Source organism: Lactuca saligna, chromosome 4 (assembly GCF_052625555.1).
Source record: "Lactuca saligna cultivar CGN05327 chromosome 4, ASM5262555v1, whole genome shotgun sequence".
In the NCBI taxonomy this organism is placed as follows: Eukaryota; Viridiplantae; Streptophyta; class Magnoliopsida; order Asterales; family Asteraceae; genus Lactuca; species Lactuca saligna.
In genome coordinates, this window is record NC_136420.1 from 77,943,483 (window position 1) to 77,958,604 (window position 15,122).

The 15,122-nt window shown below is 32.9% G+C and overlaps 1 long non-coding RNA gene across 1 annotated transcript; it reads left to right on the forward strand.

Moving 5' to 3' along the window:
• Positions 1 to 2,145: 2,145 nt before the first annotated feature.
• Positions 2,146 to 6,659, forward strand: LOC145042173 (uncharacterized). Its single transcript, XR_013680556.1, has 3 exons — positions 2,146 to 5,865; positions 6,023 to 6,133; positions 6,337 to 6,659. It is a non-coding gene; the product is annotated as an uncharacterized LOC145042173 (long non-coding RNA).
• The last annotated feature ends 8,463 nt before the right edge of the window (positions 6,660 to 15,122 follow it).

Genomic DNA, 15,122 nt, shown 5'->3' on the forward strand with positions numbered 1-15,122 from the left:
CCTCTGTATGCTTCCACTGACCCATGGTTGTTGAAATAGGTTATGAGAAATCACAGTTGGTTTCAAAGAAATCGCATGGTATTGCTAATTTCAGATTGTGCATTAAGAGAAACTATGTATATAATATGTATTTTACTTATTGTAAATGTGTGTATTGATGTAGTCAAAAGGTCAATAGTCATCACATAGAATCAGGAGTGTATATCTCACTCTCAACTACTCTTATACTTATATTTAAACAATGGTTGGCTGTAAATCAAAATCATCGATTGAAATCTCATTCCCTTTATGGTATCAGAGCTAAGGCTCAATCTGCACAAAGTGTTTTCTTTTCTTCTCCTTTCATGGCTACCGGAACTGCCAATCTTCTCAATTTGGCTACCACCACAGCCTCCACTCTCATTTTTCAGATTCCCCCAATTACTACTAAATTAGATCACAAAAACTTTCCCTTATGGTACACCAATATAATCTCAGCACTAGAGACGTTTGATTTGGAGGATTTTGTGTTAAACCCTAAACCTCCATCCGAGACTATTAATGTTCCGGCTGTTGCAGCGATACCAACCACTACCACCACTCCTGCTGTTGTTGCGGTTCCTGCTACTACCATTCCAAATCCGGAGTATACCACCTGGAAGAAACGTGATAAGATTGTTTTACTTTGGCTTAAATCCACACTTACTGATCATGCGTCTGCTCTTGTTGCTCATTCTACCTCATCTTGTGCCGCCTGGCAGAAAATTGAAAAATTGTTTCAATCCCATACTAGGGCATGTCAAATGTAATTGAAGGTTCAATTGCAAACTCTTGCAAAAGGTTCTATGACCACGCTTGAGTACATAGAGAAAAAGTGCTCCATCTCTGATGCTTTGGCTTAAAATCTTCATCTTGTTGATGATGAAGATCTTATTGGATACATTCTCAGTGGCTTAGATTCTTCTTATGGGAGTTTTATTACAGCATTTATGATGAAATTAGAAGTTCTAATTGTTGATGATCTTGTGGGGTATCTATTACAGGAAGAAGCGAGACTTGAGCAAGAACACATGCGTCTTGCTTTAGTTAATTCCGCCCCCACTGTTGTTGCCCTAAATGGCAACCGATCTACCCACAAAACTCAAGCTCAAAATGGACAGGTCTCCATCTCTTCCTATGCTTCTCGAAACACATACCCTAGAAAGAAGCGTGTGATGTGTCAATTGTGTGGCAAGCTTGGTCATGAAGCCATTGATTGTTGGAAGCGAGGCAATATCACCGACTATCCCTCTAGGAAACCAAATCCAAAAGACAATCCTCGCCAAGCTCACTTGACTCAGCAAAGTCAATTTACAGTATTTGATCCTGCTTGGTATGTAGACAGTGGAGCAACCGATCATGTCACACCAGACCTCAACAAACTCATGATTGTTGATTCCTACACTGAAGATGACAAACTCCAAGTAGGCAATGGTAACGACTTGACTATCTCTCATATTGGATCTTCATCTTTACCCCATATTAAATTAACTAATGTTCTTCATGTTCCTGATCTCACAAAATCCCTCCATAGTGTCTCAAAACTCACTGATGATAATCCTGTTTTTGTTGAATTTTGGCCTAAAACCTGTTCTGTTAAGACGTTTCAGGGTCAAACTCTAATCCAAGGGGATAAAAAGGAGGGTCTCTATAGGTTGCATCCTACCAGTCTTCGCTCATCTCCGAAAGTCTTTAATTCCAGTCGAGTTTCTTTACATGGATGGCATATATGGTTTGCTCACCCGTATGAATCAATCCTTAGGCATTTAGTTTCAAGTTTTAAGCTTCCTGTTTCCAATAATAAATTTCCTAATATTTGTGACTCATGTCAATTAGGAAAAAGTCATAGGATGCATCTTCCTACATCTCATGTTATTTCTTCAAAACCGTTTGAATTGGTTTATTCGGATGTTTGGGGGCCATCTCCCGTTTTCTCTTTAAATGGTCATGGATACTTTGTGTTGTTTATGGATGATTGCTCCAAGTTTATATGGGTTTATTTTCTATCTCACAAGTCACAAGTTTATCAAATTTTTCTTAATTTTCTCACCATGGTAAAAACACAATTTGACTGTGACATAAAAAGTATGCAAACCGATTTGGGGGGGGGGGGGGGCGAATATAGAAACATCTCTTCATTTCTTAAAACACATGGCATTAATCACCGGGTTTCCTGTCCACATACACAGGAGCAAAATGGAGCAATCGAAAGGCGAAATCGAGTTATTGTCGAGAAGGGTCTCACGTTATAGCACAATCTTCATAACCAAAAAATATTTGGGAACACGCCTTCAAAACTGCAACATACTTGGATAATCACACGATTACCCCTGTACTAAACTATAAGTCTCCATACCAAAAGTTGTACAACAAAGTTCTCGATTATTCATTTCTCAAAATTTTCAGTTGTCTTTGTTATCCCTATTTCTGACCCTATAATCCTCACAAAATCGATTTTCGATCCAAACCATGTATTTTCTTGGGGTATAGTGCATCACACAAAGGGTATATTTGTTATCATCAACCTACCTCAAAAATATATATCTCACAACATGTTTTTTATGAAGAAATATTTCCATATGATAGCGCAATATCACCAAGTGTTACAACTTCCTCGCCATATAATGATTTATCTCCAACAACTAATGCCACTTTCACTGCCTCACCCAGTTCAGTTCCTCAAAGTCCAACTCCTGGTCCGATTTCTCAAGGCCCACTACCTAGCCCAACTACTCACAATCACATGGATGACCCCACTCCATCTAACAGCCAACCATCACAAGCGCCCATCTTATCTACCCTAGCACCTGAGGCATCTCCATTGTTCGCTCAAAATTCTACCACCTCATCACCACAATCATCAACGATTCTTCGCCTAGCAGAAAATAATCAACACTCCATGGTCACTAGGGATCAAACGAACTCTCTTAAGCCAAAAGTATTTCTTGCTGATGGTTCATCTCTTACTTTCGAGCTGACCAACTTCACCCAAGCCAATAAACATCAATACTGGCGTGATGCGATGAAGATAGAATATGCCGCTCTTGTGAAAAACAACACCTGCTCTATCGTCCCTTGTCCCACTAACTCCAACGTTGTTGGATGCAAATGGATTTACAAGATCAAGTAAGGGGCTGATGGTAAAATTGAGCGATATAAAGCCCGATTGGTGGCTCAAGGCTTCAGTCAAGAGGCAGGGGTTGACTATTTTGATACATTCAGTCCGGTAATTAAGCCTACCACCATTCGTTTGGTTTTGTCGATTGCTTTTTCTAACAATTGGAGAATTCAACAATTAGATATTAACAATGCTTTTCTAAATGGTGACTTAATTGAGACCGTTTACATGAAGCAACCGAAGGGCTTTAAAGATGCAACACATCCTACTTATGTTTGTAAGCTACACAAAGCATTGTATGGGTTCAAACAAGCACCTAGGGCTTGGTTCAATAAATCAACACATATCTGGTCTCAAATGGATTCTGAGCATGTCAATCTGACACTTCTCTATTTTTTCACGTCTCACAGATCACAACTATTTATGTCTTGATATATGTTGATGATCTGATTGTCACAGGTTCAGATGATGTCAAAGTATCTAATTTCATTTGCAGTCTCAACAACCAATTCTCTCTAAAAGACATGGGTGATTTACATTATTTTTTGGGTTTACAAGTCCAGAAGTCCAAATCTGGTATTGTTTTATCTTAAGAATCTTATATCACAAATATACTGAACAAAAGCAACATGTCTCTTTCATTTCCAATGTCAACTCCATCTAATCCTTACAATCATCTAGTCAAACAAGGAGACCCATTTTCTGATCTTAAACTTTATTGTCAAATAGTTGGGCCTCTACAGTATGCAACTATTACTAGACCTGACATCGAATACTCGGTAAACTGAGTTTGTCAATTCATGCACTACCCACCAATCGCCATTGGCAAGCCGTTAAACGCATACTACGGTATTTAAAGGGGACTCAAAATTACTCATTTCACTTCAAATCCACTAATGCAAAAGACCTAATTCAGGGTGGAACTCAGATCCCGACGACAGTCGTTCTCAATATGGTTTTGCCATTTTCATGGCTCTAATCTAATCAGTTGGACTTCAAGGAAACAAAGGGTAGTTGGTCGGTCAAGTACAGAAGTCGAGTATCGTGCATTAGCTCACACAACTACAGAATTGATATGGCTCAAACAGCTAATCCAAGACTTACAAGTTCCTATTTCAACCCCTCCTTTGTTGTTATGTGATAATGTAGGAGCTATCTTCATAACAAAGAATCCAGTCATTAGTACACGATCTAAGCACATTGCTTTAGATTTCCACTTTATAAGAGAGCAAGTTGAATCTGGCAAACTTAAAATTTATCATGTATCAAGTGTGGCTCAACTTGCAGATGTCTTCACTAAACCACTGGGAAAAGATCGCATCAATTTCCTTCGTTCCAAGCTTCAAGTGCGTCCCAGTCTTCAGCTTGCTGGGGGTAATAGCAACTATGTACATAATATGTATTTTACTTATTGTAAACGTGTGTATTGATGTAGTCAAAAGTAGGGATGAGCAAAAGGACCGAACCGGCCGGAACCGGCCCGAACCGGACCGGAACCGAGAACCGGCTTCGGCCAAAATCAAGAACCGAACCGGCTCGGTGGTTCTATCGGTCCGGTTCTACCGGTTCCCGGTTCCTACCGGTTATTGTCGTGTCTTCAAATGTTGGAACCGGTCCTTGAAAAATAGCATCATACGGTTCCGGTTTTTGCCGGTTCTACCGGTTCCGGTTATATCGGTTCCGGTTCCTACCGGTTCCCGGTTCCAAAAATCTACAAAAATAACGTCCCGGTCCCGGCCCGACCGGTTCCATCGGGTTCCGGTTCCAGTGCCGGTTCCTGTTCCGGTACCGGTTCCGACCGGTTCCCCGGTCCATTTGCTCATCCCTAGTCAAAAGATCAATAGTCATCGCATAGAATCAGGAGTTTATATCTCACTCTCAACTACTCTTTTACTTGTATTTAAACAATGGTTGGCTGTAAATCAAAATCATCGATTGAAATCTCATTCCCTTTATGCATGTATTCCTTCCGTTAACGTCTTATCCTCAATTTTTATAAGCAATTGAGGTTGGATATCACATTGGTCATTCCAAGGTTATCTCTTCAAGGTTTTCAGATTATATTTTCATATGGTAATAGTATTTTTTTTCTTCAAATTAAAAAGTAAATGATAATATTTTTAAAATTGCTAACAATTGTTTAAATATGTTTCTCTCATATGTTATAACTTCAACATAGTTTCATCCTTCACATTGTAATATGTTGGCATATAGCAGCTCAAAAGGGAATGCTTCTTGATTTGAGGCAACCAGGTTTATGTCACAATCATAGCAAATTATAAGTAAATACAATTTTTGAATTTTCTATTAACCTATTTTGCTTCATTTATATTTCTTATTATTCATTTACTATTACATATTTGAAGAACAACTACATGACACATAAGGTACTTTTTATAAAAATATTTCATCTATATATATTTTTTCCATAAGTATTTTGCTTTTAATTATGTGCGGTTAGCTGTGGGATATAAATACGGGTGTTGGCCCAACGTTCCAAGTGCATGAATATTTGAGACCCAATGTAATTGATTATAAACCTTTTAACAACTTTAAAAAGATAATTTCATATCATGAAATAAGGTCAGCTCATTCTTTATTTTTTTCTTAAGTTGTGTGATTTATATGCAAACCATTCGATATTTGACAAGCTTCAGTGTTGTCTCAGTGGAGATGGACAACGGGTGGCAAGTGGTTCTTATGGGCTTGAATTTCAGTTTCTTCAGTTGGTACCCTTTTTTCTATTATGTTCCTTCAAAAATCGGTTATTTTATAATTTTTCTAATATTTTTATTTCTACTAACCTATAATTTGTAATCTAGCAATTTGTTTCGTGCTTTTGGTCATTGTAATTTCAATTTTAGTTGTCATATTGTTTGCTAATAGATGGGCTACCAAAAGGTGGAAGGATCTGGAACAAGTATTGTTTTCAAGAACAATGTAGAAGCTTATTCTTTTTGGGTTGGAAGGATCTGGGACATGTATTCTTTAAAGAAGGTATCATTATGAATTAACGTAATTTGTATGTGTGTAGTGTGTGTATTAATCTTGCTGATAATATGAACATTATGGAAACTCTATAATTTTCTAAAAAAACAATCTTCCACTTATGTTATGTTCCATTGTTCAAATCATATAGTTATATATTCATCTCATTGTTCTTAGTTTTTTTCGGTTGGTTTTGTTTGTTTGCGGTTAAGGGGTTGGGTTCAGATTTGGAATTGGATTCTGATTCCAATTCCGATAACCATGATCCTCATACAGAATTTATAACTATAGATGAAGCAAATGCGAGAGTGCAAGAAGAGAGAGAAGATGAAGTATAGGTTAACATCAAATAACAACCCGACGAGTTCCGATTGCCAAATGCCAACATGGGAGGTTGTCATTTCTGGTTAAATGACATCGTATGTTGTAATTACTTTAGTGTTTGTTGCATATTAGAATCAGGGGAAGGAATAGAATGATTCATTCCATTTGAATGAAAAAGAAATTGTTTGTTTTCCTTTAATATTGTTATGTTTTTGGCAGTTAAATGTATTGTTGCGTGTTTCGCTAAGATACAAATATTATTTGCTACTATATACTAACAAACACAATGATCAACCACACACTACCTATCACTATATCACATACATAACCGATAAACAAAAGCGTAAAACCCTGGCCTTAACTGAACCCCGTGGAGCGGGGTTTCACATCTAGTTTAGATAATGAAAATGAAGTTATTACAATCCATCTAACTGATTGTAAACCCAACGAAAAACCATTAACATTCATTAAAATATAAATAAAGTTATTTGTTGGAGCGTCATCATCTAGTCCATTTGCACAATACCAATTAACATGTTCCATGGCGTTTAGGTCAACAAAGATCTCTACATTAATGAAAACTAGTTTTAAGAAATTAACAAAAGCTATTACATTTCTTCCAAACCTAGAAGAATAAAAGGAAGTTGTTGCATAACTTGATAAGCGCTTATATTTCCGACGTTAGCACATCTAACCAACAATCCATGGTCTCTCCATAAAGATTCATTAAAGTAATGTCGCTCCATGTTGTCAAAATTTGTAACCTTCAATATTTCACAATCGTTGGAGAATTGCTTGAAAGCGTTGCACCTGAAATATAAGATATTAGATGCTCACTATTTCTTAGTTTTATAAACAGCCCCAATATATATGGAATTGGAGAAAAGCCGAAAGACATAAAAAACAAAGGATGTAATTTTAAACGAACTTACATCAAGTATTCTTGTTCTTGAATTTTATAACCATGTACATCAACAACAAAACTTTATTCATATCTTTTCCATATTCCTACTTTCGGCTATAATGGATGGGTATGACTAAAGTTACATTGTATGATAATCCAACAAGAGAGGACATAAAATAGTAATGTTATAAAATGTGTATAATGAAATTTTGAATTCTTAGGAAACAAAAATATGAAGCATATGATGTATACTAGTTGTTAGACCTATGTATTACATGAGCTAATTTAAAAAAAAAATTAAATACGAAGGTTTAATTAGCTTTAATTTTAGGAATTTGAAATTAAAATGTAAATTTATTAATGAAATTGATATCAATTTATTATTATATTTATTGCAATTATTATATTAAAATATTATATTAAATTTAATAAATAGAGAAACTTATAAACTGATATGTCGAAAAAAAAATAATTCAAAATAAGCACAACATGATTTTTGACAAATTGAATAAGAGTCTGAAAAGTGAGAAAAAAATATTCATTTATTAGAAAGAATACTCATAATAACCATAAATAGATAAGAATGAGGAATTGATTTAATTTAGAAAGTAAATGACAATAAAGTTGTCGTAACCAACTTAGTAGAAATTTCGTAGGTTAAGGACATTTATCAAAAGCTATCATATCAATTAGGGAAGTGATTCGTACACAACAATTTTTTGTCGTACACAACAATTTATGCATTATAGAGTTGTACAATACAACACTTTAAAGCACAAATTGTTGTGTGCGGAGAAAAAGTGTTGTGTACAAATCAGTTCCCTATCAATTACCTTCTAGATATCTTCCTTTTAAACTTACCTTTTGGTTCCACACTTAGTTTATCTTCTAAAAATCTTTCTACCTTAGGAAAGTATCGAGTCACCTAAAGCCTAGAGGGGTCTTTAGAAGGATCTACAAAATTAAGAGTTAAACAAAATTTGTGCAACTCAAATTCATTGCATTGGGCTCTAACTGCATTAACCGAGGCTCTCGCAAGGGCATATAACCCCTTTCATTAAATCTCTCATACTAAACCAAATTGTTTAGAACTTGCGTTGTTCGGTGTTTGAGTTCTTCACTTTCAAAAAAGATATATATGAACAACTTTCATATATATATCTTATATATGAAAGATATAGAACTAAAAAACCATAAACAACATGTTTTTTTTTTGTATGCATATATGAATATTTGTGATGTGCATATATACATGTTATAATGCGCACATATGCACATTGAAAAAAGTTTTTATTTATTTATTTTCTTTGAGAAAATAAGCATATATTATAGTGTCACAAGGTATTAAAACTTTTTTTTGGAAAAAAGTTGGTTGAGTAAAAGTTCTCGCATTTCACAAATAAGAGAGAGAGAGAGAGATTATCCAACCAATTTTCAAGACAAGAACTAATTCTATTGAGATGTACATTTCAGAAAGGGAAAATGACTTATATGGGTAACTATGTTTTAAAATTGTTCAAAAAATACCATTCAAGTTTGGTGTGTTCAAAAAACACCATCCAAGTAAAGCATTTGTATAAAAAACACCAACGAAGTATATTCTTTGTTCAAATTTGGTCATATAGTAACCGTCAATTACCGGTAAAAATAAGTAAATGAAAAAAAAAACAAGAGGAAATGACTCAAAGAGGTAACTGTGTTTCAAAATCGTTCAAAAAACACCATCCAAGTTTGGTATGTTCAAAAAACACCATCCAAGTAAAGTTTTTGTACAAAAAACACTAACAAACTATATGTTTTGTTCAAATATTACCCACCGGTAACTGACTCTTACATGTTAAATGATGACTTGACTTAACTATTATGACATGGCATAGTAATTATTGACAAAATGATAAATGATATATTCTTCCTTTAAAACTCGATTTAGGGTTTCTTCGTGAACGAATGACTTCTTCTTTTCCTATGATTGCTCTTCTTCTTCTAAAGTGATGATCTTGAATTCAAGTCCAAAACCCTAATTCTTTACTTAAGGAAAAAAGGGCTCCTTTACCCCTACCTTAACGAGCCTCCCTCCCCTAAGGCCTAAATCCATAAAAAGCCCCAAAAGGCATCCAAGCCCAACTATAAGGCCCAATATGGCCCAAGAACCCCCAACATGGCCTTAAGCCCAAAAATGACTTGCTACAATTAGGTGGGCATAAGTCCTAACTTAAACAAGTCCATGCATACGCCCAACATATGTTGAAGCCTCTACGATTTGGATGTCAAGCCAGTACGCTCGGTGTACTCCTAGCGTACTCAGCTAAGGTCAAGAACCGCTAATCTTCCAAAGGCCATAAATTCTTCATTCTAAGTCCGATTTCATCATTATTTATATCCACAGGAGCTAATTTAGGCATCAGAAAAACATACCGAGGGTCTAAAGAATGACAAAATCAGACTTGGAATGAAGAAGTTATGGCCTTCAGAAGATTGGTGGTTCTTAACCCTAGTTGAGTATGTTATGCGTACGCTTGGAGTACGTCAGGCATACTGGCTTGAAATCCGGATCGCAGAGGCTTCAGCATATGTTGGGTGTATGCATGGACTTGTTTAAGTTGGGCCTTAGGTCTACCTGATTGTAGCATGTCATTTTTTAGGCTTAAGGCCATGTTGGGGGTTCTTGGGCCATATTGGGCCTTAGAGGCCTTATAGTTGGGCTTTGATGCCTTTTGGGGCTTTTTATGGATCTGAGCCTTACGGGGAGGGAGACCCATTAAGGTAGGGGTATAGGATCCCTTTTTGCCTTAAGTCAAGAATTAGGGTTTTAGACTTGAGTTCGAGATCATCACTTTAGAAGAAAAAGAGCAACCATAGGAGAAAAAGAAGTCATTCGTTAATGAAAAAACCCTAAATCGAGTTTGAAATGAGGAATATATCATTTATTGTGTTGTCAATAATTATTATGCCATGTCAGAATAGTTAAGCAAAGTCATCATTTAACATGTAAGAGCTAGTTACCGCTGAGTAATATTTGAACAAAACATATAGTTTGTTGGTGTTTTTTGTACAAAAAGTTTACTTGGATGGTGTTTTTTGTACAAAAAGTTTACTTGGATGGTGCTTTTTGAACATACCAAACTTGGATGGTGTTTTTTGAACGATTTTGAAACATAGTTACCTTTTTGAGTCATTTCCTCTTGTTTTTTTTTTCATTTACTTATTTTTACCGGTAGTTGTCGGTTACCATAGGACCAAATTTGAACAAATAATATATTTCGTTGGTGTTTTTTATACAAATGCTTTACTTGGATGGTGTTTTTTTGGACACACCAAACTTGAATGATATTTTTTGAACGATTTTGAAACATAATTACCCATATAAATCATTTTCCCTTTCAGAAATTTAAAAATAATGTTTATTTTGTAACAGGCACATTGTAATGTTTATGTATACATATTGAATCCTCTCTAGTTAAAGAAATGTTTTTTTTTGCCATTTTTTACATTCTCATTTTATTTGTCAAATGTTATTTTGTGATTATTTTGAATTAATTTTTTTTCCACGTGTATTTTATGAGTTTTTCTATTTTATTAAAGCTCATATAATATTTTAATGTATTAGTTACAAAAAATATAGTAATAAATAGATATCAATTTTATTAATTAACTTGCCTTTAATTTCAAAATTTTCAAAATTAAAGCTATCGGTTTCTTTTATTTATTTAAATTATTTGTTTAAATTTAAAAAATAAAAAATATGTCTATTATAATATTTCATTATTTTTCTTATTGTCATGTAAATTTAAAATTCTCAAATATTTTGACCTTTATAATTATTATTTTTAAATTAATCCATATAATAAATGGGTCTCACAACTAGTGAAATTACTATATGAGAAATTAAATATCCTTTTACTTTTTAGTTCTAAAAATCCTCCTACCTAATTAAATGTTGGCATTTTAACATTTAATGTTCATTTAATTAAATTTTAGTATATTAATATGACACATGTCATCATTTAAATGGATAGGAGGATTGATAGGAACAAAAACTAAGAGGATATTCAAGTAAATTAAAAAAATCTTTACATATATATATATATATATATATATATATATATATATATATATATATATATATATATATAATTTATAGTTTTTTTAATATTTTTTATTTATTTTGATTCAAGTAAATTAAAAAAAAAACCTTCAATTTAAAATATTGTACCAACTTTTTTTTTAGAGTCCGGCTCTTATTATTTTTTATTCTTTATTTTGGTCTATTATCGATTCAAAAAATATTATCTTGAATTTAAACTATTGATATTTCATATAGAAATAAGATTTAATTTGCAAGTTACATTTTAAAAATAGTAGCTAGTTTTCCTAGTTTGATAATTATAAATCGCAAATATCACTCATTGAAACATTAATTCTCAATAGATAAACCGTTTGATATTTTAACTTTAATTTGTCATAACATATATATAAAATAACCACTAAAGAATAAAAAATATAAAGAAAAGAAAGTGGACCAAAATTACAAATATGAATATAACTTTTTTATTTACTTGAATCTAAATAAAAAAAAGTTACAATAACCATAAATAACTAAAATTATAAAAAATAAAAAAATAATAATAAAAAAAAAAAAAAAACTCAAACACCAAAATTGTAATATACTCTAATATATTTATTCATTTTATAATACAGTAAAAAAAAAAGTTATCAATTTGATGGAAAATAAAACGAAACAACGAAAAAAAATTAAAATAGGAAAAAATTAAAAAAACAAATACGAAGAAAACCAAAAAATATGAAAAGTATATAAAATGTATTAATGTATTAGAGTATATTTTGATTTTGGTGTTTGAGTTTTTGGATTTATTTTTCTATTTTTCATTATTTGAATTAAAATAAACAAAAACAACAGAAGAATAATAAACAATTTATATATATATATATATATATATATATATATATATATATATATATATATATATATATATATATATATATATATATATATATATATATATATATATATAAACAGAAAACAAAAGATTAAATAATGATAATAATAAATGCAAACATAAAGTTGCTAACTGTATTAACTATGGAACATTCAAGTAAAAAAAATATGAACGGTAACGACATAAAATTAAAAATAATATTAACGCTTCAATCCACAAATAAAAAAAATTAAAGAAAAAACGGTTTTGACATGGTTTATCGAATTTAAATTTATTTACTTAAATCAAAATAAATAAATAAAATTAAGAAAATTAAATAACTAAAATTATAAAATAAAAAACAAAATGTCAAAAGATTTAAAAAATGTTATTAAGTTGTTGAAATTATATATATATATATATATATATATATATATATATATATATATATATATATATATATATATATAATTCCAAATTTATAAATTACACAAATGGTTATTGAGGTTATTGCAAATTTGGTACAATGGTGAAATATTATTTTTAATTAAAATTTAACGGCTAAAAAATTGATTTAAAAGTCAGAGGATTTTTCATGTAATTTTGCAAACTAGAGTGACCAATAATGACATGAGGTTTTCCAAAAAGTCCTCAAATAAGTTATTTTGCAAACCATATGGACAAATTATGAAATTTTATCTTTTGCTTATTACTAATTCTCATTGCGATTTGATTTTCGGTTCCTATGCTCCATTGTTTATTTACATAGTTTTTATTTACTGTTTACTCTCGACAAACTTAATTAGAAAGACAAATATGATACCTGATAAGAGTTTGGTGATTGAGATATAAAATTCCAGTAAAAAAGTTTAATTCATACGCCCTACCTCTCATGGTGTTTAGCCATAGAGCAAGTTCAACATGGCCCCGGATATTACCTTTTACTATATTTAGAAAGAAAAATATGATCCTAACTAAAGGTTTGTTTTTAGTAAGTTATATAAGATTTGTTTGGTCGTACTTATTTAGACATACCGCATACGACTCTTTTGGAAAATTTGCTTGCTTCAATTAAAAACTCATGTTTCTAAAAATACCCGTTGATGGCGTAAAATCGATTTCTACTAAAGTCCCTTGAAATTTATATTGCATTTTTTTCTTTGAACGGCCCTTATATAGCATAATTTAATAAAATAAGGATTTTCGTTTAGCACTTATTTGAAAGAACGCTTAGGTGTAAATTAAAAAGAAAAATGTACTGGTATGCTATAGAAAATGAATAATAACTTTTAAGAGGGTAATGTACTTTAACTTTTGGTCATATTTGGTTATTAAATTATTTACCGTGTTATATTAACCTTTGAACTTGTTATAACGTGAGTTTTTTCTGGTTTTCGGCATTGTTTCTGGCTAAACATGAGTTTTCCGGTCATCTTCTCTGATCAAACTCAATTTTCTAGCGTTGTTATCGACGACATCTCCAACGTACACAAGCTCCGACGACATCTCTGACAGACGTTGCTTCCTTCCTTTACATCTCTCTCCATCACCGACTACACCATCTCCCTCCTTGTTTGGGATTTCTCTGGCGAGGTCGTCAATTCCTTCTTCTTCTCTCAAAATCGGTTGCAAACTTCCTCTTTTCCTCCTTCGAGTTGCAGGTTTGATGGATGACAGATAGAGAATGGTGTGTGGGTTTAACGGGATTCACAGAGAAAACGAGAGGTTTTTGTAGTGTCGATCTCATATGGGATTTCTCCGGCGAAGTCGTCTGGTGGTTGAAATGGGTTATGGTGGGTAATTGGAGGTGGTTGGTGGTGGTTTTAGGTGGGAATGGAGGTAAGGGTGGTAATTGGTGGCTGATTTGTGAGATGTTGGCAATGGTTTTAGGTGGGAATTGAGTATTACAAGAAAACTCATATTTGACCGGAAACAACATCGGAAACCGGCAAAACCTATTATTATCAGTCATACTTGTATAATATATACATTTCAATAAGTTAAATGGTTAATAAAGCATGAAAAATAATTTAATGATCAAATATAACAAAAACTAAAGTACGTTATCTTTTCAAGTCATTATCCCTGTAGAAAATAATGAACACCGTCCTTACAAATTATTTACATCGATTATCTTTGCAAATCGTTTTTTTAATTAATATTTTTCGTCCCTACACCGTCTAACACTCTAACTAAATATACGTACATGGACACTTTTACCTTTTATTTTATATCCTTCCACTTATAAACATTTTTTTATGAGAAAACCAAATTTAACCCCAAACCCCTTATATAAATCAAATCTACAATTAAAATAAAACCACAAATTTTAAATATGCCGTAATGAGATTTTCTTAATTTATACTATTTATATTTATATTTACCAATTTTTTTTTAAACGGCAAATTAACTAATCTACTCCTAAATAACCACCTATGTCTCCACCGAGACTTAAACCTCTGACCTCTCATATGAGATGGTCACTCCATACCGCTAGGCCATTGGCTCTTTGGTATATTCACCAAAATTACCATACTTTCGTAAAAGGTAACAACAAATGGCAATTTCGTTAGGGAAAAACCTAGGGATGAGCAAAATGACCGAACCGGCCAGAACCGGTCCGAACCAGACCGGAACCGGGAACCGGCTTCGGCCAAAATCAAGAACCGAATCGGCCCGGCGGTTCTATCGGTCCGGTTCCCGGTTCCTACCGGTTCTTGTCGTGTCTTCAAATGTTGGAACCGGTCCTTGAAAAATAGCATCATACGGTTCCGGTTTTTGCCGGTTCTACCGGTTCCGGTTATATCGGTTCCGGTTCCTACCGGTTCCCGGT